Here is a 24,833-nt window from a genome sequence, read left to right as displayed (position 1 = left end):
TACAGGCACCAGGACACGTTGTTAAGAATTAGCCTCTGACTGTCCTATACTTGCTGAAAAACCTATATGCCTTTTCACCATGATTCTCTTAAGTCTATCCTCAATGCTGCTGCCCGCCTCATTTTCCTCTCCCGCCGCTCTCTGTATCTGCAGTCTCCCTCCAATAGTCACTACATTGGCTCCCCATGGCCTACAGAATTAAATTTAAACTTCTCATCCTTACCTTTAAAACTCTTAATCAATCCTCCCCTCCCTACATCTCCAATCTCATATCTACCTACACTCCTAGCCGCCCCTCCGCTCTGCCTGTGACCGCCGCCTCACTGCTTCACTGATCACCTCCTCTCACTCCCGTCTCCAGGACTTTGCCCGGGCTGCTCCCCTGCTGTGGGACGATCTTGCACGTTCCATCAGGTTAGCATCTACTCTCAAAGGCTTCAAGCGTGCCCTTATGACTCATTTCTTTATTCAAGTCTATCAGTTCTCCTCCTAACTCCCTTGTCCAGGCTCTCTCCCCCAGTTAGTACCACCCTATTTGTGTCTCCCCCTTTCCTTTAGGATGTAAGCTCTCAGGAGCAGGGCCCTCTTTCCTTGTGTGCTCCTTCTACTATTCCATCACCCCCTGTACCTCTTGGCCTGCTTCCTTAGCCCTGTTTTCTTAAGCTTCGGCCTACTTCTCGCTGATTTCTACCATCATTTTCACTCATTGTCCCAATAATAATTTGATTTGTATTACCATGTTACCTGTGTCTGTGTACATATTTCTGTTCATTTTTGTTCTTTCTGTATCATGTTATGTCATGGCTCACTGTTTCTGGTATGTTATGTACGGCGCTGCGGACCCTTTGTGGCGCCTTATAAATTAAAGATAATAATAATAATAACTAAGCATTGTTATAGGGGATGAAGTCAGGCCACCATACTGGAGACTGTTTTGTGACTTCCGAGTGTGAGTCGGCAGCAGTTCTCACCATACAAAACTGTCTGATGGGCTGACTATAACAGTTCTGTTACACTGTCATGTCTATGGAGGTCAGGCAGCATGATTAATGCACCTTCAGTGTTCTCCACAGCACCTATTTCCCAAGTGCTCCACCCGGCTGTTTTTATTTGCCCCCCGGCTCTTGGAGCCCAACAGAGTCTTATTATAACAGAATAAACCATTGTTTCTCCTATTACAACACGCACTATGTGAGCACTACAGCCAGCAGCGTGTGTTAGACCACTGACCACCAGTCATAGCAGGTGTTGGCAACATTTAACAAATACTATTGCAAAGTTTTACATCGCCCCCACCTGGCTGTCAACATTTTTTAGGGAAAACACTGACCTTGGAAATAATAAGGTCCCACAATTGTAATGGGCCCTGTAAAGAAATTGGATCATAATCAAGCTATGAATTTAACCAATGATCTTCACTTACAGTAACACATCTTATATTAACCATCACAAAGATAGACCACTGTAAATTATACTGCATCTTAAACAGTTAGTAGGAGTCACCTTCTTCTTCAAAGGAAATTATGTGTGGAATGGAATATATCAATACAGCATATACTGATTGTGACACAGATAATTACTGTATCTAGCAAGAATTAAATCATACAAAACAAAGTTTGATGGGAAAGCGGAATTATAGCTCCAGAAATTGATCCAGTAAAGGAGCGCCACCTAGTGGTCCTGGAGGGTATAATTTCCCACAGAGTAATGAAACTGAAAAACTACCAGGAGGAATAAACCAAAGAAAACTGGAAATTTTGTGATAGGGAACTAGGAATAATGTGTTTCAGAGGGGACACAAGAAGATAAATCTTGTTGTAACCTTTTAAATACCGTTTGAGTTACTAAAAACAGCGTTATTCACTGTCCATTTAAAGTATATTTCTGCTATATACAGTTTACTGTCTCCTCTTTTCTTGTATTTCTTTTTACTTGATACTTTTATTCTATAGATCGAGAGAGACAACACAGACACCCAAAGTATATAGAATTTATTCAGCTCATTAAAACAACCTTATTACTTTCCAGTGTATAACGGTATAAATACTGGATTCTATTCCTGCGATTTCTCTTAATCTGTGTGAATCAGGTATCTGAATTCTAGGAAGCGCAAGATAAGTAATCACTCTATGGCACAGATTCCTCATGGGAATAAAAACACGGGAGCCCAGTGAATAATATATATTACATTTATAATCCTCATGAATTGGATTCTGATCAACTAGTAAACAAGGACCTCCTCTAAGAGAGAACTATGACGATTGTGCTTTGTTGCAATAGCAAAATATTTTTTGCACTCATCAATAGTTTTATGAAAACTTAACAGAGAATAAGAATAATATTGTTGGCTTTTTTCTGTTTTTTTTATTTTTTATTTTTTGTTTTGGTAAAATAGGATGAATCAGAAAATGTAACTTTTAGTTACCTCTAGCAATCCATCAGATATTCTCCAACACAATAATGGGCTGTTGAGAAGAAGGTTGTGGGATCTAGGAAGTAACTGTGAAAATAATGCAGTATATAAAAGAGAAAGAGGGGGGAGAGGTAATAAGCAATCAGATAAGGTAGGAAGATTTAGAACTAAGCAATAGTGACAAGTTCAGGTTTGGGGATTGTTGGGGAAAAACACTTTTTACATTTTTAAATTAGCTCAGGATATCGCTTTTCTCAAGCAATTCACTGGAAAAAGAAGAAATCAACAAGGGAGTCTCTTGTCTTCACAGGAACGCATGCTAATGGAGATCAACTCTATTTGGTCTTTTGATAATCATGTCCACCTACTAGGAAGAAGTCTGTTAGTGAGCTCATTGTCCTGGTGGGAGCAGGAAAAATACCCCTTTTCCCCTTTATTAAAACAGCATGTAATCTGATAGGTTGGGGAGCAACCTATCTATTGCTCAGTCAATCAGAATTGAATATCGCTTGCTGACCAATGGAAAAACAGAGCTCGTTGAACAAACAGTGCACAGCGTGATCTCTGATTGGTTAGGAATGGGCGGCTTCACACTAAGCCCTAGAGGCCAAGATCTTTTCCTAGCAGACAAACACGTCTGTGAGCATGGTGTGATTAGTTAGCTTCTGTGCGTTTGTTGTGTCATTGTGATGGGCATGAGTGTCTGCCTTTATGTGTAGGATCAGTGTTATTGTGTACGTGTTTAGGCCTCATACCCACTGGTTTTCTGGTCCTCTGGAAACCATAAAAATGGAGTTCGACTGTCCTCCATTTTATATGCATGTTTATGTCTTTCCTCCTAGAAAGCCTAGGGACTGCTTGCTTTGTAACTGGATCCTATACCTAGCCGTGAACCTGAGCTGAACCTGGTGACTTCACTGCACCTGCCCTAGATAAACACGGATCCTGGATCTACCTGAGCTCCTAGCTACCTTCTTATGAACTCTCTGTAATCATGACCCTGCCCAACAGACAGATAGCATCATACAGGACATGGCTCTCCGGGAGAGCGAGTCTGTCACCGGCCAGACAGAGTAGTACATTGTACTTTATGCAGTGGTGTACAGCTCACACCTATTACATCTACATCAAATGGTAACTTGGGGCCTGATTCATTAAGGATCTTAACTTAAGAAACTTCTTATTTAGGTCTCTTGGACAAAACCATGTTACAATGCAAGGGGTGAAAATTAGTATTCTGTTTTGCACACAAGTTAAATACTAACTGTTTTTTCATGTAGCACACAAATATCAACTTTAAATTTCGGTGTACAAATAAGCTATCAAGTATTTGTGTGCTACATGAAACAACAGTCAGTATTTAACTTGTGTGCAAAACAGAATACTAATTTGCAGCCCTTGCATTGTAACATGGTTTTGTCCAGGAGACTGAAATAAGAAGTTTCTTAAGTTAAGATCCTTAATGAATCAGGTCCTTGGTGAGGTAAAGGATGCATTAAAGACTGCTCTACTTGAAAGGAAGAGGACCCATTATACATCACACTGCACGTCTGAGATTATGGAGCAGAAACCTTAAAAGTGAAAATCTGAAATTTGTCTAAAATTATAAATATTATGCAAAATCCAATCACAAAATCAATTTACCACATTACCATATATATATGCTAGGAAAGTATGAATGACAGTGACTGAAAATGACAAACTAATATTCCTATAAGCACACATTTATATATCACCCTTTCTCCTACACACCCTATTGGTTATACCTTTTGATGTTTGTGAAAGGTGTCAGCGATGTTGGGTGGATGAGAAGCCACAGACGCTTTTAACATAACCATGGTTGCTGGTTTATTGAACTTGGTAACAAAAGCAGTTGATGCAGGTACTCACAGATGTAGTTATAGTACAGGAGTAGCAGCAGGCAGGTGTACAGCATTATGCAGGTTGTATACATGCAGGTATACTCCTATACATATATACAGATGCAGATTATTGTAATATTATGCTGCACGTCCATGCAGGTTATTGTGGTGCTCAGACGCTCCTATACTCATAGGGAGCTTCCGGCAGTGGCGGATCCATCAGGGGCTTGCTGCCGGCGGCTGCACACTATGTGCAGGTCCGTTCGGCAGTGACAGGTATGGACAGTGTGCTGCCCGGCCGCTCCGATTGTGTTTTAAACACAATCAGAGCATCCGGGCAGCACACTGTCCCTACCTGTCACTGCCGAACGGACCTGCACATAGTATGCAGCCGCCGGCAGCCTCAGATGTCAAAAAGGGGGCGGGGCCTAAATCGCCCCGGGTAGAAGAATTCTCTAGATCCGCCCCTGGCATCCGGTCAATCTTACTGGCACTTTGAGGAACTTTTATATCATATACAATACACAGCTATCACTGATGCATCCGTCTCTCACAGTGTCTGACAGAAAAATTGTCACACAAAGCCGAAGTTTTGGTTTGCGTTGTTCGCACATGCGCAGTAGCGCATTTCGGACATAGGCGCCCTGCCCCACTTCCTCCTACACTAGACCACCGGGGAAACAGGTAAATAAGGAGACGGAGCGCAGCACTCCAATTCTAACACACCATTGTGACAACATTCTTTCCTGGTCCACTTCTTACTTATCCAATCGCTCCTTCAATGTCTATTCCTCTGGCACATCCTCCCCTCCACTCCCACTATCTGACAGCCCCACAAGGCTTTGTCTGCAGCACTCTGCTTTTCTCACTGTATTTACTTGGTGAACTAATTTGCTAATTTGTTATCACCTCTACAATGATGGCAACCAAATCTCCAACTCCACCCCTGAACTCTCCCCTTCTCTGCTGCTTCATGAAACCAATTGTACCTCAGCTACCTCCACATGGATGGTCCCACACTACCTAAGGCTCAACATGACCAAAATATATCTTCATCCTCCCAGTCACCACCTCTCCTCAATTCTCCACCACCCTAAACACCACCACAATTTGATCAATCTAAGAATTTGATCAGTCTTCCGCTGCCTTGGTGTCACACTTGACTCCACTGACGGCTTTACTCCTCACATCCAGTCTCTCTCCCAGTCCTGTCAACGCACCTCCGAGAAACTTCTAGAATCTGCCCTTCTCCCATCAATACTATTCACATTAGAAGATCCTCACCGCTGTCCCAATCCACACTCCCTCATTTTGTCATACTTGTGCCCTTTCTCATCAGACTATAACCTCTCTTATGTGCAAAGCCCCTACCCTTTGTTTTCACATCTGCATTTATTTTGTCTACTTTGCATGTCCCTGTTTTATGTATGACGTTTTCCCCCACTGTCCAGCGCTGCAATATTTTTTGTCCTTAGTCATGTGATTTTACAAGAAGTAAAATTCTGATGTAGAAATGTGTTGAAGGGAAGTGAAGAGAGTCCAGCCTTTAATTTTCAACATAAATGTGAGTGCACCATAGTCATGCCTGCCAACATTTAACATTTTCCAAGACTGTTCCTACTTTCGATGTCTAACAGGGTGGGGCTTAATCATTTGGCGCAACCATCATATATAATGGTGAGGACCTGCACATTAGTTTTAGAATCAGATACATTACTGCACATTAAACTTGGCACCAGATATGTCTCTACTCCCACCTTAACGAGGCTTCCAGGCTTATTACATTAACTATACCTCATTCTTCCTTTTGTTTACCACCACTCAATGAACAGATGTTTTTTTGCTTGTGTCTCTTTAAATAGCAGCCGAAGCATCATCCATTACTGTGATGTAACCCAGATGGTTCCTGTTACTAAACACGGGGTTACTGATTGTATAACTTCATTTTATACTGAGATCAGAAGTCATCTGGTCACCATAATGAAAAAGAATCTCAACATAGTTCATTCTATTTCCAGACACTCACTACAACTGCACTGGAGGGAATAGGACCCTCTTCTTCAAAAGGCTTTTAGACTGTTTACTAGACTAAAGGACTGACATGGACACTAAGTAATAATCACCAGAAACACATCTGTTATTAATAACACAGTCTAATAGTTTGCAGAGCAGCGACCTTCAGCTATTACATGTAACTATATGCACGCTCAGGAAACAACAATAATTGAATAGAAAAATAAGCAGGAGAGACAAACACGTTTTAGTTTGCGCCGGTCTCTGTACAGCTGTACTGGAAACCGTTCCAGATTGCATCACTTACAAGTCCATTAACATCTTGGTGTAAAACACAGACGTATGACAGAACCAATAATATGTCAACACACAAATATAACAAGAAAAGTAACATGGATAATTATTGATGTCATACACACATCCGAATATACTACAAATCTGTGAGATCTAAACACAAAAAAATATCAAAATAAACCATTAAGGGCCTTATTTAGAGTTAGGAGTATATTTGCACATGTCATGTCTGAGCTAAACTCTAAATTGGAGTATAAAAAAAATAAAGCTGTACATCATTTGTGTACTATAAGCAGCCAGTTTTCCCTGCCTTAAAAATAAGGAAGGAGGAGTAAAATGTGCCTATTTTTTGCTTTGCTCTTAACTTTAAACGAGGCCCTAAATATGCATTAGCCCTATGAATAGTAAACTCTGTTATTGTTATTAGTAAAGCTAATTTCACTTGATTTAATTTAAATACATGTGCAGATAACCTTAATTCTCTGCATAACTTCACCCATTGTCATGTGTGGGGGACAGCTATGCTTATGGATTGCAGCATTAAATATCAGCCACAGACTCCAAGAGAACACCACTCAAGTGGTTACATTAACATAAATTGGACCCGCAGCCACAGGGCTACAACAAAATGACGCCGCTCATCGACTACAACTAGATGGTGGCATGGGGACTGCATGTCTGCTTACATCTCCCGGTCTAGTCTAGGCTGCTGAGAGGTGGAGAGAACAGCAGTGGAGGGTGGAGGAAGTTGGAGGAGCCCGTCTGCACCAATTACAGGAGGGGAGAACATAAATGGGAGGGGACTTTGTAGCCAATGGGAATGTGGATGGATGAACAAGCAATTACTACACCCAGGAGTTAACATCTGTACACAAATTTGTCTTGCCTGTCTACTACCCATATCTGATAGCAGTTCAATTACTCAATTTGGAGACACCATTTTTTTTTTTTTTTAATGTATGCGTTTGCTATAAATGCACTATTTGATTTTTACTTGCCCCCTTAATAGTTTTTTCATACTTCTACGTATTCACAGATTTAAGTGTTATTTTTACGATATTTCATTATGTGAAGTTGTCCTTGATTTCATACTTTCATGATGATGTCACTGAGAAATTCCATTGGTGACTCTGTGATGATGCCGTTATCCAGAAGGAGGACTCCACATTGTTGAGTTATGAAAGGCTCACACATTCATCACGTCACGTGAGCGCAATTTTATCACATTTTTGTGTTCATTTCAATTCATCACAGAATGTTGCTATATATGTTTTTATTTGTTTTTTTTTGATCAGGAGACAAATGTATATTGACTATATATATTGATGAATTTGGAAAAACATTATTTATGGTGTCATAAAATGCTGGTTTCATTGATGTGATTTTATACATATTAGAGGTCACGATTTACAATATCTCACTGTTGATACCTTGTGGTTAGTGCCAGTACCAGGACTATTTGGTTTATTATTGATGATTTTACAAAGGATTGGTACCTTGGTTCCTGGTAGGGCAGCTTGCCACACGGTTGAGCACCTGAAGTTTCCTTCTTTTGCACTTTATAAATAGGAGGCGATACAGAGAGACTGAGAAACAGCCATTTTGGAGGAGAGTCCAGCCCTTGTTTACGGGCAGATCACATGATTCAAGCATGGGGGATTTCTGGGCACCAGAAAACCTCTCCTAAGTGCGCCCCTGTTGAGCACAGTTGCTACATCGTCACCTCCTTCACAGAACCCTTCTGTTAATGGCAGAGGGGGGGAGCGGTCAGTATTGTGGCCAGGCTCCACGATCACAATACACAGCGTTAATACAAAATGTGAGGTTTATAATGCAGAAGAGCAGAGTGCATCCACATTCAATGAGGGAATGCTGTGACATTACTGCAATATATTAAGTCTCCAATCATTTTTAAATGAAAAACCGGAAGGCCCGTGTGACCTGAACTTTGGTCATAAAACTCTCCCTTCTTCCACATAAACCACCCCGATGGAGGTGCTATAGCACCAAGACATTGGAGAATAAATATTATTCACAACATTGATACACTGTGCCTCAATGTCTATTTATCATATGCCAAGCAAAGTAAGGAACTCTCCCCAGCCATCCTGTTACATTGGGGGCGTCTGCAGCATGGATAATGGGAGAATTATCATTGTCAATTAAGGATTTTTAGTGGAAAGAGAGGGCACAATCCTGAGTAAACTATAAGACATAGGAGCACTATATCAGACCCATCTACACTGAATATATGAGTGCTGGAAACAGGGAGGTCCATTGGAGTCTGCTGCAGTTCTGCAGTGAATTCCCTGGTATAATGAAAAGTAATAAATATGAATACCCTTTACTTCTGGCCCTGAGAGTATGCCATAGCAAAACTCCACTTTTCTGTTATCGGGAGAAGATATTAATTACAATTTTGGGGTAAAGTAGTAGAGATGTGCTGAATGACAGTGACCTTTGGCAAAATCTTAAACAGCAATATTTGTTCCTTATCTGTGTTAATTTTCCTGTACTTTAAAATACAAATTTGTCTTGTCTGGTATGTAATGTGCTACCGAAAAAAGTCTCATACATGTCGTCCCACCACCCAAAAACTTTACATTTGCCTAGAGAAGGTCAAAACTAAAAATGCACCCATACACACTGCCGTAATATAATATATATATATATATATATATATATATATATATATATATATGTACACACACACATACATTGCATAATATATATAATTATACATAGATATATATTACAAAAGGATTGCCGGTTCTGATGATACATATGAGAACGATTCTTTCAGATGTTCAACCAGGACAACTGGTCCTATCAGTCCATGAACGCATCTGACCGTGTATGAGGTCATTGTCTCACCACAATCTATGGGCTGGATTTACTAAGAATCTAGTTTGGCGGCGATTTTAAACCGTCAACATATTTTGTGTAGTGGTCCAAACGGCCACATTTACTATAAGGCGGTTTGAGTCTATCATGTAAAAAGGATGGCGACGTGTGGCGGATTGAAAACAGCTAAACCGCAGGTGGTTCTGTCCAAACCAACGGCGGTTTGGTTAAAATCACCATCCAAAAGACAGGACAGTACCGTTTTAATACTTGCTTCTGAATGGCTTGATAGCTCACACAGCACGCCATTCAGAACATAAGAGGAAGCACAATTGATATTTAAATTATTGGGGCAATCAATATTTATTGATTAAGGGACAAAATTATTTTAAAATTAACTTATGGGGGGCAAATTAGAATTTTCATAATATTAAGGGGACAAAATTATTGAATTATTATATTATTTGGGCACTATGTAAAGCCAAATTGTGCAACATAAATAATTATATCCGCCATTAACAATCGGTTAATATTATTATATATTCACATTTTCCCCATAATATTAAGCAATAATAGTGTCCCCTTAAAATAAAGAAATAAAATTTGCTCCCATGAGTTAATTTTAAATTATTTTTGCCCATTAATCAATAAACAATGATTGCCCCAATTATTTAAATGTCAATGGTGCTTCCTCTAATGTTCTGAATGGCAAAATAGCTCAAACAGCAGCACTTTGAGCAATCTCGCCACTCACAACCACCTCTTTTATTTGGCCGTTTGGATGGCGGTTTTGCGGCTTAGTAAATCTGGCAGTTTGTATGTTTATCATTGTTACAATTGGGATGGCAATTTGTTTAGTGGTGGTTTTGTATAATGCCAATTCTAGCCGTTTTAATGGTTGCTTGGGTTTTAGTAAATCTGGAAAAATGGCAGAAAAATGGCGGTTTCACCAAACATCCCTTTAGTAAATCTAGTCCTATGTGTCCTCTGTGACCTGGACCTATTAGGTTTATCCACAAATGTATGTGTATGCTTAAATCGGACAGGGACCCAGGTTCTGGATGGTCCAAACCAGATTGCCCTGTACATGGGTGAGGGCACTGTTGAGGTAATAATTGGACAAAGGTGGTAATCATTTTCTGTACACTACAATTGGTTGCAATGCGATTAATATGCAACCTAATAGTTATCGTAGCAACATGTAAATAAGCTTAATGTACTTCTATCATTTAATATAAAATATAATGTGGTGAAAAAGCTAATTAATGTTTCAAACATATTAAATGCACAGAGTTTGGTCTCATTCTGTTCGCATTCAAACATTTCCGGTATTATATATGTGGCGTTCGCACATTGCTAACGCTAGTTATAACTAATATTACTTTTACACACCAAATAGCATCTCTTAAACGGGTCCAGAGGAGGAAGCCTGAGGATGGACACTTGGCCACATATGGAAAGATGACCCCCACCTCAAGGAACAATGACCAGAGGGGCGCCAATGGGGCGTTGAGTACTTGGGAGGTCATGACCCATTGACCTATGAATGTGGACTTTAATGCTGTTACTGTGCATCTTTGTGATGTCACTGCTTTTTATGACTGTACAGTGCATAAAGTGTTCACCTCTGGCTTTGGAAGGCAAAGCAGAGAAGCTTGTTGTTGAAGCCAACCGCGCAGGCGTATGCATGCAATACTTTGCCCTGTAATATATTTGTGAAAATAAAACTTTTGTGCTTTGGAACCACATCGATCGCATCAGAGAATCTTTATTTCAGACGACACATCCGGACGTAACAATACTTTCAAATATGGATCACAATTAAACTCATACATTTGTTTAATGAGGGGATTTTACATATTATAAGAGTTTACTTAATATTAGTAAGGGGTAAAGCACCTCAGTTCATTAAAGGATTTACAATGCTGTTTTTGTTTCCATTCCTTGAACTACAGTACTGTCCTTAATTCACTGTGATTAGACACTTCAAAACTAAGTTTCATTCGTTCATTGGTTGAAAAAAAAAAAAAGAAGTCGCCTCTACTGATTACTGAGGCAGAATTTAAACACAAGACACTCTAAATGAACAAGATCGTGTAACTAAAGAAACAGATGTTGATCCTTCTTCTAGTCTTGCTGCAGACTCTCAACTTGAGTAGCCAACTTGGAAGCCAGGAAAAAAAAAATCTTTCCAACCTATTCAAGATGTTGAAGAGGGGGGAAAAAAAAGTCTGTGTGTTTTCAAATAGGAACCAGACTTAGGGGAGAGGCAGAGGAGGGGGAAGTAACTGAACCCCCACGTGCCCTCCCTTCCTCCAAGTATCCAGATGTTTCTGATACAATCTTCACAGAATTCTTTCCACTAAATTATTTCCCTCAACTGGAAATCTTAATGAAATGTGGCTGACTATAGCAAATCTCCCTTCAGTCAAAACTTGACAACGACAAAGTGTTAAAAAAAAGACGTTCTTACAAGACATGAAAGGACGGGAGAAGCCAGAGCCGGATAGGTCAGGGGAAGGTCTTCTCCACAGTCTGAGCTACAAAAACTAGACAGTTTAAAACACATATTAAGCGCCTCTATTGAATTACCACACTGACTCAAATAGCAGTACGTGTTCCTGAAAAGTATTTAACTGAAGAATAACCCCACAAGTAGTAATATATCCCTCTGTATTACCTTAAAAAAAATTAATCATTATTAAAAATGTATCATTTGAACGTTGACCTGTAAGATTATTCCCAAGTCTAAGACATGCAGTGTTCAAAAGCTATTGGAAGACATCAATGAGAATTGCTGCACAGGAGAAACAAAGACACAGACATAAGGTGACCTAACCCATAAGCTTGCACTTCAATGTGCTAAACACTGTTCCTGCTGAATCAAATGGTTATTTGACTGTTCACTTGGACCACTGTCTGTCGCACTTCCCAAAGTGACTGAATAAAATATAACAATAGTTTACTACTAAAAGTGGCCATAGAAAGTTAGAACTGGTAATTTGGCCCGATGGTCAGAAGATCAGATACGTGACAGATAAAACCATACACAACATCACAGAGTGATCTGATTTTCCATCCTGTCCGATATATGTAAACCCGATAGGACTTGATAGCCATCCACATAAGCGAACTTCACCCATAAGTGTTCCTGGCCACCTCATTGGTTAAGGGGCGGGGGTGGGGCTTAAGACGCGATCAACATGTCATTGTGGCCCCGTCCTCTGCTGTAATAGGCTAGAAATTGAGATGTCCGTTTAGGGGGCAGGGCCAAATGACGCGATTCACCGAGTTCCACCCCCACACGTCCACCTCCCTCAGATCTCCCTGAGGCCAACTTGCCAAAGTATGCAGTAGCATGAGGCATATTGCTTCTATAACAAATGACATGCATGAAATGCAGCTAGTGTTGTATATAATAAATAAGAAAATGGAAATATTAATTAATTATGATAACTGTTGACACCTCCCATATAAATAAAATAAACTATTGGCAGTTTAATAACAAATCTCTCCCAGCCACAGTTTCTCTAACCGTACAGACAGCTTTCTGCCTTAAAGTTTAACAGGAAAAGTCCTCATTTACAGCAGTGCTAACCAGTTCCGTATGTCGTCATACAGTGCTCCCTGCTGCTTTATTTCTTCACTTAGTAATGTGAAATCCTATATAAAAACCATTTTTAATTGCAGCTGGGCAATTTCACTGTTCATTCCCAACATCTGCTCTTCTCTCAGTCTGCCAGGTGCATCATATTTTCCTACCCAGTTTGCTCGTTAAATAACATTGAACGTGTCCAAAGGACATAACACCATTGTCATCCAATATAAAAAGCTGCAATATTGTGAATTGGGTGCATGTGTAGTGGAAGAGTGAAAGGAGGATTATACTATATACAAGATTACAAACAAACCTTCTCAAACGGCTCAAAACACTAGAGGGGTATATTTACTAAACGGCGGGTTTGAAAAAGTGGAGATATTGCCTATGACAACCAATCAGCTGTCATTTTATAGAATATCCTAAACAAATGATAACTAGAATCTGATTGGTTGCTATAGGCAACATCTCCACTTTTTCAAACCCACAGTTTAGTAAATATACCCCTATAAACGTATATGATATCACTGTTACTTGCCTGAGAGAAGAAATACTTCACTTAGAATAGCATTAAGTTGGCAAGGGTTTCAAAAATAACTGAAAATCTATCTACAACTTGGGAAAATCTAAACTTGTTAATTTTAACACTATTTCCTCACTTATGTTATTAAGGGGATCTCCTCAGTATGCAATGAGGAACAGACAAACCCCAAAGCATGACAGAATATAGACTATAAATGATAGTATGAGAGGAAAGAGATCTCTCACAGTGATACAGTGAAAAGTGTCATTTTCATTTTTTTTTAAGACGGTTCAAACTGTACTACAATATTATGAGAGCCAATGTGACTATGGGCTACTACAGAAGCTATGCATTTTTTTAAAAAAAACTTACTAAAATGACAGATGACGCTAAAAAAAATAAAAGTTGCTTTACACAAAGAGGCTACTAATAACATTCACAAATATATAAGTAAAAATGATTTGCACCTTGACACATTTATGGTTTAACAAGACTAGCTGCAGTCCTCCAGTAGATTACTGACAGGAAATTTGCTGTGCATAGAGAAAAAAATAATCCCCCACAATAACTCCAGGAAGCAAGCATTCCGTTTACTGTTATTGTCAACAAGTCACTTCTCAAGTGAAATGTACAATCAACAAATTGAATGCTCAGATTGACCTTACTTTTATCCATGTTCTGGTCCCTTTGCTGATAGATAATAATACAAGTCACGGGGATGGCATAAACATGGTATAGAGATATGAAGTAGCGAGACAGATTTTGTCCTGGTTTCAATCATGTTTTGTTCCATTGCTGTCGGTATCACTAGCAAGGGCGGTTTATGTGGACCGTGAGAAATGTCACTAGGCTCAGCTTGATGTTCTCCATGCCCTGGAAGCACAGAGATAGCCAACACACATACAATACCACATGGACTGGTTTGCATCTCTTTGTAGGGTCCGGAACATATAACATTCTGGTACAAGAAGTTCTTTCTTGTTGTAAACATGTGTCACACAATTGAAAACATTAAGGATTCCTTAATACCAAAGAGCAAATTTGCAGCAACTCTCTTTGGAGTGGGAAACTGAATGGACAAACTGGGATTTACTTATTCAAAAAGCTTCCCCAACACAGTGATTGGCAGATGAAGCCTGTAGAATGGTAGAATTGTTGTTCTTCTAAAAATGAAAAAAGTGGAGTGTTGTCCATAGCAACCAGTGTCTGTTTGGCTGCTTAGGGGGAAACTTCAACTCTATCTTTTTAGAGGCTTTAGTAAAAATACCCCAATATCTTTTGCCTTTTCTGGAGGTTGTCTTTTTTCTTTTTCTTTTTATTAAAGGTGTTGCTTGAAGAGTCTAATGCCCCCCCCCCCCCTGCCATTTGTGGGCCCAGTATAAAATGCACATATTAAAATCAGCAATGCCCAGTGGAACACATATCACTGTCGTATGGCCCTAGGGCAACAGAAGACTTAGGTCCATACATTTTGATGCATTGTAACTAATTCTTCTCTACTTGACTATCACAATCGCAAAATGTCCCAAGCTGTTTATGGCCTTTGCAATTCTTACCATCTATTTTTATAGAGCTCCACGGCCCACCATTACCGGTGTGGATGCCTTGGTTCAGCTGCAAAGTATCTGTGGAAAATATTTTCAAACGTTGATAACTATGTAACATGTCTTCCTATGCAGGCTATGAGCAAACTCGGAGGTTGGGTCTACCATCTCTTTGACTGCTCTCTATCACATTTTCAGCTCTTGACCCCAATTACATCATATCCCATCCCAATCAAGTCAAATACATCCTTTGCCACTAAGCCAGGGCCTCAAACTATGGTGTGAGAGGATTATCACATCTCAATGACGTGGACAGGAGAGTTATGGGAGGAGATAAACGGAGAGGTCTCTGCAAGCAGACTTACTAGCATAGGCTTACCAGCATAGAAACAAGTCATGTCCCAAGCAGCCCAAATCACATCCATACCCAGCCAAAACGAGCCAATGTCAGGCAATGCCAATAGGTATGAGTAAAATCCAATAATAAGAAGAATATTTTGTACATTCATGCCTTGATATTTGAATTAGACCAATACAGATGGGAAAATATAGCACCTTCATGAATAAAATTAAACAAAAGAGATGGTACGCAGAACAGCAGGATTTGAATATTTTTACTGGTATATTTAACTTTGTCCAAGTGCTCACAAAAAAATCGGTCTCTTCAGTGACAATTTATCACCAGCAAAATAAATCAGCCGTGTTCTCTCGCAGACCCCAAGATTCTGCTTCTGTATTCCTGACCTTGATGGGTGAGCCAGCGATGACTTCATCCCTGCTTATGATCACATCACCGAAAGATATGTATAATCATTCCCTTGTGACAACATTTATCTCTTCAGCCTTCCTGACAGATCTCTCTCTCTCGAATATCTGTCTTCATTACCACACACACACACTTAAATGTAGTTTACTGCAACAAAAACAAGTCATGTGGTCCAAAGGAGCCATTTTATATATATTCTGTTAACTTAACAGATTTTTTGTTATTTTTATTTCTCTGGCTAAAAGCATGACAAAAAACACACAACCAACCAAGTTGTAGATCCATTCCAAGCATAAGCTGCAGTGAAAATATAAACCTGGCCCCACACTACGGTATCAACGGCGTTTGAGGCCACTTGGCAAGACGAGTGCTTGGTAACAACCTGACCACCAACAGACTGTGCTTGAGCAGTCAACTTCCCCACGAGACCAGAAAGTGATCCCATCGCTCGGTTCTCGGCGGGGCAGCAGGAACGAAACGTGTGCTTCCCCATCACCATGGACAAAGATGGTCAATTCATTCTGCTATGTGGTGCGGTTGGGGGAGGACTGAGAACAAATTCCGTGCAGTAAAACGTGGGACATTTGTGGCCAAATTTGGAATCTGATATCTGTTGACAAATCATAAAAGATTATCAGTGGTGGGAGTGAAGTTACTCACTGATAACTCATGGGAGTATCTATTTCTAAATATGTACCTTAGTCTTTATATATGTAAGCTAGACACTCAATTCTATTCTTCTTATTTTGCCCTAAGCCAAATGGTGCGACCAAGTTCTAGAATATTGACGAGTGTTCTCAGCGCAAGTTCTAAGACGAAAAATGATTTCCAAATGCTATAAAGATGACCCAACAGACCTTTGTATGTAAGAAGTGTCGTACGGCCATGAAAAACCTCTACAGATGTCAGTGAGCAGCATATCAGGATGATAAAAGTACAAGTATGGCTTTCCAATGACCAAAAGTCCTGGGCATCTTCTTCTTCTATAACACCAGCATAATAAAGAGTTGCCCAATCAATTTCCTCAAGTTGCAGTATGGAAAATGTAAGTGAAATGAATGTGATAGTAACCAAATATTGCAACCAGCGGAGGAAGTCGGGGTGTATAGGGTGAATGCCACACCACCACCTCTCCTACTGCCTTCATTGTACAACTATCACATTCCTTTCACTTACATTTTCCATACCGCAACTTCTAAATTTCCCCTACGACCACTGATTGCAACTAAACGTATACAAAACACTCTTGATATTTTTATTTGTAGAGGATACCTGAATATTAGAGCGAGACGGACCAGCAAGGTCAATATATTCTTCTGGGACACCACTAAATAATGTTTGAGCAAGCTTATTTTAGAGTCAGAATACGGACATGTGATGCAATGTGTACAAAGAAAAATCAACAAAGTATTGTGCCCTGTACTACTTACAGATGGGTGGACAAATGTGCGGGAATAATAAACTTTGTGAGAACAAAGCATCAGACAGTTTTGTACAGCGCTGAACCTGGAAAGAACACAAATACAGCTGAGTACAAAACGACTGCTTGGCTTACTGACAGTGCAAGTAATTTGAAAGCAGCATGAGAGATCACAGTGTATAAGATATCCACTTATTACAGTAATAGGAATACCATGGGCTAAACCTGCTTCTTAAGGACGTCATGAAGCGAGACAATCTGCACAAGATTTATAGTGTAAAAACAATAAAATACACTCAAATTCTAGCTGCAGTCTTTAAAAAGAAACAAAAAAAAATTGCATGGAAATGCTCAAACTCTAGCACAACTAGATGTAGTTCAATGTTGATCTTATTTGAAAGTGTACTTAAAAAAAACATAGCAGCTGTTTAAGAAACAGTAATAACGGGAGAGAGGTCTCTCCGCTGCGTCCCTGGGGGCGTGGACATGCGATTCGCATCTTTAAGCCCCGCCCCTCTGTTAAACGTTACGAATTGCGGCAGGGAGCGGGGCCAGGATGCCGTGACTGCCTCACCCACTTTACTGACGAAGTTGGCAGAATGTGGGAGGTTGCCCTGCTCTCCCGGGAGTCTGGGAGAACTCCCAAAAATGTGGGAGTCTCCCGGATATTCTGGGAGAGTAGGCAACTGTGAATAACCGTCAAGTAACTAAAAGTATAATCCCAGTGTTTAATGAGAATGTTTCCTGTGTTCAGCTGTAGAACTCCCTGAACATTTAATATCTTCAGCAATCACTGTATCTGAATCAGACAGTGCGCGTCTGACAGACATTCCTTACTGTACAGCCCAGATAAAATCAGTTGTTAAGCATTTAAGTTCCTCTCCGCTTACAAGTACAGAAGAAGGAAAAATTGATTAACTTATGGGAATAATTTTGTTGCCAATCAATTCATGATGCTGCACATCTTCCGGGTCCAAGATGTAAAGGAACAATGTCAGAGATGATAGCATTGCTACTGCATTTGATTTTATTTCAAAACAAGCAGAACATATGTCTGAACAGAACTGATTAACACGAAGAGGAGTATTTTAAGCACTGGATACTGCATTGGGTGGTATTATTTACATTTATTCTTATTATTTTTCAATAGATTTTTCTCTGTTTTTGTGAGAGTGATTTTCTGATTGTACTTCCATGAGGGTATCTGAGATTTAGCAGTCATACACAAAGGTGTTGATAGTACCCCCTTCCCCAAAATTCCATCTCCATTTGGGATTAGCGGACAGGCCTTCCTTCTCTACCAAGAAATAAAGGTTCCCCCCCCCCCCTCAATACTGGGGCACCCATTTTTTCTCCCTGACAGATTTTAAACAAAATGCATTATCCTTTGTTCTAAGACAGGTGTTGTTCCTTCTAAGCATGTAACAAGACTGTCACCACAAGATGTGCCAAACATTAAATATAACATACATAGAAAATAAATGTATGTGCACGAAAAGCTGTTTTGTTCTACAAAAATGACAAAAATGATAATTGAGCCTCATTAATTGCTTATAATGTACACAAAAACATGTACAGTTTCCTCATATTTATGTAAATACAGAAAATAGTAACATATTAGTAATCCAGAATTGCATCAAAAGACAGGAACTGCATTGTGGTGTAAACAGTTATAGAGATCTATGAAACCATTGTAGGTTACAGCAGTGTAGTGGTCCTGGAACCAGAAAACAATGGGGTCCTCTAAGGGCCCCTTCAGACTAAAATATGACCTGTGTCATATGGACAAAACTATTAATAAACTTTTATAAATTACTTGTCATAACTTTATTAAACCTTTTCAACCAATCATCATCATCAACATTTATTTATATAGCGCCAGCAAATTCCGTAGCGCTTTACAATTGGGAACAAACATTGATAAGACAATACTGGGTAATACATACAGACAGAGAGGAAAGAGAACCCTGCTCGCAAGCTTACAATCTATAGGACAATATTACCAATGTCCTGTAAGTTAAGACTGGACTATGATTCGGCCATTCCAAGATGTGATATCTCTTCACTTGTAGTCCTTTTGTTAAAGAGGGACTTAAAAGTTGCACAGAGGCCCCAAACCACTGCCAAACTATAGCTGCTGTGGTTCATCATTGGGGTGATGATACATAGTTGGAACGCGAGGTTCTGTTATCTTCAAACCTAACATTTCTCAATTCAATTGATGTCTCATCTATCCATCGAATACTATTCCATATATTGTCTGGATCACTTTTTAGTAAACGTGTGACTGTCAGCAATGTTCTCTTGAAAGAACAGTGGTTTCTCCTTCAGTGTTCTCCCATTCACAATACTCTTAATTGGTGTGTTCCTGACGGTGGACTCAAAAACAATACAGATGAGTCAATCAATTCAAGTCCAGGAGTCGATGGATTTTCAATCCACAAATCAAACCATAGAACATTTGCTCATAGGGTGATATCTGATAAGTGGCATTAATAAAAAAAAACTTGTAGATGAAAATAGTGGATTTTGTCCACAAAATACGGTCTATGGAAAGAGTTTAATTCCAGAATCAATCTGCTGAATTATTGCACTTCTGGCCCAAAGTCCTGAAAGGCACAGTGCAACGAACTGCAGGAGATTTGCTTATCTGCTATGAACAGAAACAAGCCATTCAAATTATTAGCTGTTAACATTGGACACTGAGTGCTATACACCTGGTTCTTGGAGTGATTTTTGACTCCTGGGAGCACAAACAATGATTTCTCTGCATTTGTGCACATCTGCAAGACAGGGAGTCATTAACCCTCAGGTGTCTTCAAGAAGTTCTTTAGAGTAAACCACGATTCATTTCCACAAACCCATATCGTGATTGTCATCTCATTGACTTAAATGACTCCCTGAAAAGAGCTGATTATCTAAGAAGTTCACATTCCTTACTGTCACAGGATGGACCACCTATGCCACACTGTCTGTTACTTCTGAGGACTGGCTGGGCTTAATTTGCCACCGTTCCCTTTCATTATCCCAAATGCCACATTAGGAGGAGCTTACAAATGCTGCCACCACTGGACTCCTTACCGGCATCCAATACCGCGTTTCTTCTGGGTAACTGACGCTGCGGCTGTACCCCATTACTGGTGTACCTGGGCTGGTACTCTTGACCTCTCACTATGGAGCAGGGTTGCTGTGGATGGATCCCCCCTGGTCTATAACACTGACCAGAGCTGCAGGGTAGCAGGCAGAGTGGTGGTACCGAAAAAGCTGCGTCCAAACCTCAGAAACAGCCGGGAACGGAATCGATTTTGGGTCTAATCTGTAGGTCACAGGATTTTCAGCATGGAAGATATTTTCAAGCAGGTCATTGAAGCAAGTGATGTTTATTTGCAGTCACACTGATTGGAGGTACCAGTGCTAAAGTTCAGATGAAATCAGAAGAACAACTTTTAATACAAAACAGTGCTGTTTTTATACACATTTGGACACAGCCTCACTGGGTAAGCCAGCCCCCTCGAGGTCTGAGCTATTTTTAGAATCAGGATGTAACCTGTTTACCAAAACATGAATTTACCTGCAATGCAAAGCTAACAATATTTACACTTATCTGTGATATCCTAAAACCTTGCTGTGATTTCCTGCATCTTATTTCAGAGGAAATCTACTAGCAAGTCAAAGGGTCTAATTAACATGAATCCTTTCTTCAGACAGTCGCAGAATACACATTCCCAAAGAAAGGAACAAACCCAAAACAAGCCATTTCACCACATCGCAATACACAGAAGACTTCCACCCACAACGGCTTATTGTATCAGATATATACCTCCAGAAATAATGCATTTTCTCTAGTAAGGTCTGAGAAATATTCCTTTTACCAAAACACCCACAATATCAAAAATAAGTACATTTGCAATTATATAACTAAGCACCCTGCGCTATTTCCTTTAAATAAATGTATACCATAACTTACTTGTAAGTGATCCAGTCACACTTACCCAACACAGACAGTGAATGTGGGATCAAGGTATTCAACAGACAAAAGATAACAATTTGTTTCAAGTGATTCTCGTTTAATTGTTAGGTCAAATTAATAATTAATTGCCAAAATACAGACAATATTACAAGATTCACAAACTACATCACAACTGTATGATAGGCAAAATACTAGTGTACTGCAAGGTTATACATATAGACCACCTCACTGAATGCATTTATTCAAGCTCAGCATACTACTGAAAATAAATTAAGTTAAGTTGCTATGTTTTATATAGAGGTGCGTTTAACACCATAATCTTCCTGCAGCAGCATAACAGAAGCCTCACAACATTACTACACTTCGACCCCCTAATATAATCACACAAGTGGACAGCTTGCTGCTCCACACAAGATCAGCACGAGTCTGCTGAAATAATATGTGCTGCTGTGAGCATTCCAATGATCTGATTGGCTACAGGTTGTTCTATCCTGCTTACCTCAAGACTGAGACTGGTTGATTACAAACGCCTACATACATCCTTATTAAATACACATTTAGGTGTTTTTATACACTTTACTAATACAATGAAGTCTGAGGGGACAGGTGAATGTTTTTATCACCATCTGCCCAAAATAGTGTCAAATAAAGCAGCCCACACTCAGGAGCCATGTGACAGCTATGCACTGCCGATATAAACGATCAGTACATTAAGGCCATCTTTACCTTCTCTTTCGTGTCAGTGTATGTAACCTCTATGACGATCTCCTCAATGTACAGCTCTGCTTAATATGTTGGCGTATTATAAATAAAGAATAACAGCTACTAGACTGGGCTTCCCAGCTTAAGCCCTCCACACAAACATTTCTACATGTACATCTACCCATTGCCTACTCATAGCAGAGGAAGTCATTTCATAAACTGAGCCAATATCCGTCACAAGTTCCTAGTGCCACCACTGTATGCAGGTGATCAGAACAAGATACACTGAGCTTACAATATACATGTACTAGAACATCCTATACATCAGGGCTGTCAAACTAACGGCCCGCGGGCCGCATACGGCCCACATGCATGTTTTTGCGTCCCCGCCAGGGCCCAGCATTTCTTTAAAAAAAACAACTTATCTGACTCCGCCCCGCCAAATATCTGATGCAGCGCCCTCCTCCCTTCACACTGAACGTTGGGCGAGACGCCATCACGCCTGACATTTGCACTGAGGAGTGCACAGGGAGCAGCCACGAGAAGAGAAGAAAGCAGGCAATAGAAATATAAGTGAAGGGGAGCAAACGCAGCATGGAGGGTGCAGTGTGAAACAGGGGAGACAGGGGAAGGGGAGCAAACGCAGCATGGAGGGTGCAGTGTGAAGCAGGGGAGACAGGTAAAGGAGATTAAAAGCAGCATGAAGAGCGCTGTGTGAAACGGGAGACAGGGGAACGAGAGCAAACGCAGCATGAAGGGCACAATGTGAAACAGGGGAGACAGGGGAAGGGGAGCAAACGCAGCATGGAGGGTGCAGTGTGAAACAGGAGAGACAGGTGAAGGAGATTAAAAGCAGCATGAAGAGCGCTGTGTGAAACAGGGGAGACAGGGGAAGGGGAGCAAACGCAGCATGGAGGGCGCAGCATCAAGCATTGGGAAGAAAACATTAAACTTTATATTGTTTTTACTTAATAATAAATTGCACGAGATTGTTTCTTTTTCCTGCCGTCCACACAATCTTAGACTTATGATTATTTGGCGAAACTGAGGTGTTTTAGTTTGACATGCCTGCTGTCCTACTGGTGCCTTACAGTGAAGCTTTATAACTACATCACCTTCAGGTCAGAAATGTCAGGGCTTGAGAATGAACACAACAGAAACCACACACCAATGTTTGCAGTAACTAAAGTTTGTTTGACCTGGAACAAATGTTAGAAAGTGCAGTAAAACTCCAACTAAACAGGTCCATCATCCTACCTTTTCCCAGCCGTTCAGATTTATAGGCTACTTATTTCACAAGGATTCCAGAGCACTGAGGCAATGTTTAATAAATGAAACAGAAAAACACCCAGCTGGAATGCACACGGAATGCAGTGTAAACAGAGGCAGCTTAAGCCTATAGTATATACTGGGATCACTATGTGTCCTCTCACATGGAGTCCAGTTATAGTTACCCTTCCCTTACTTGGTCATGAATGGGGCCTTTTACCATTCAATCAGATTTCAAACATTAAACAGTTTCCTCAACATAATCTCCACCTACCCGGAGTTTAAATACAGGCCTGCCTGCTGCAGCAGGGCGGACGTATGATTCTCCAGAGATGTACACTGTAAACGTTGCTTTTCCAAGTCCCCCTCCAGCCGTCTATAAGTCGCATGGAAGAAAATGTCAATGGTGCCAGGCACCCAGGTCTGACACTAAAATATGAGTCGTCTGGCTTCATGTATGACACATCTGTGTACAGTACTATAGGTCAGTAATTAAACCCTGCCAATAGAATAAGGGACTGACATGTGGAGATGTACATATAAAACACAGAGGAAGCAAACTTGGGATAAATACTGTGCAATCTTAAAGAGAATAAGGATGAGTGAGTGCATGGCTTAGAACGTCAAATTAGTGGTGGTTTAGGGGTGCCAGATATTACTCCTGCTGACTGGGGCAAAACAGTGCAAGGCTCGGTCCCATAGCAAAATTTAGTAGGAGCCAAGAGATGCTGCTCCAGCCTCCTCAGTCCCCAACGTTGCTCTCAAAACAGCAGCGTGAAGGTGGGTCTACTGAACATGCGTGACCAGAAGAGGCGCTCAGCTCTGCTCTTCTGAGAGCTGGGGCCTCAGACCGGGTCTCACCATAGCAGCTGAACCTCCCTGCACCAATTATAGTTCAACCACAGCCCCCTGATGATCCTGGATGGATCAGGGTGTTCCTTACTGAATGGAGACCAACCCAGGCATGCCAGATACTGTGCCTTAATGTAAACGTGACATTTTGTGTTGTGAGATAACATCTTCTAAACAAATTCAGGAATAGGAGACTGCACATCAATAGGTCACAGTGATCAGGACTAAGCCATAACTTTCACCATGAAGCCTGTTGTGCCATCCTGGCACAGTTGGTGCTGGAGAGCACCCTTATATGCACACAGAACCAATGCAACTCAAAGAGGAATATGTAGAAATGTGACACGCCAGGTCCCCTTACTCTCACCTCTTAATTAAGACATAAGTGAGGCTCCAATGAGTAGTGTTTTAAGAGAAAAATAAAAAATCTGTAATTAACAAAAAGTGATAGTGTGAAGACATTTTTCCTTTTGCCTGCATGCATAGTCCTATCCTAGAACCTTACCCTGCAGCCACGCAGAGCTTCTGCATGAACGCACTTCTGAAAAGCCCAATTGCCAATTGTGGCAGACACAGCTGCCAAAGGGCACATTCATGCACAAAATATGTGCTGCTTACCTGCATTTAATTGCACTTTAAAAATTACCCTTGTTGTGAAAGAACTACCACCAGTGGGAGTACCATCACTTATCACAATCACTAGACCCGTTATAAGTTCTGTCTACATGTGTTATTTAGCACAAAATACTGGATTGTGGGTATT

At 40.4% G+C, this 24,833-nt stretch overlaps 2 protein-coding genes across 2 annotated transcripts in view; both read right to left on the bottom strand.

Annotated features, from left to right (window-relative positions):
- Window positions 1–24,833, bottom strand: part of SEMA4G (semaphorin 4G) — a 507,048-nt gene that overhangs the window by 159,814 nt on the left and 322,401 nt on the right. The gene's annotated exons all lie outside the window — the stretch shown is intronic.
- The window catches only part of LZTS2 (leucine zipper tumor suppressor 2), a 132,578-nt gene that overhangs the window by 66,899 nt on the left and 40,846 nt on the right, over window positions 1–24,833 (bottom strand). The window lies entirely within an intron of this gene.

The sequence above is a fragment of the Mixophyes fleayi genome, chromosome 6 (genome assembly GCF_038048845.1).
Source record: "Mixophyes fleayi isolate aMixFle1 chromosome 6, aMixFle1.hap1, whole genome shotgun sequence".
Lineage (NCBI taxonomy): Eukaryota > Metazoa > Chordata > Amphibia > Anura > Limnodynastidae > Mixophyes > Mixophyes fleayi.
This window is presented reverse-complemented; position numbering and strand designations above follow the sequence as displayed.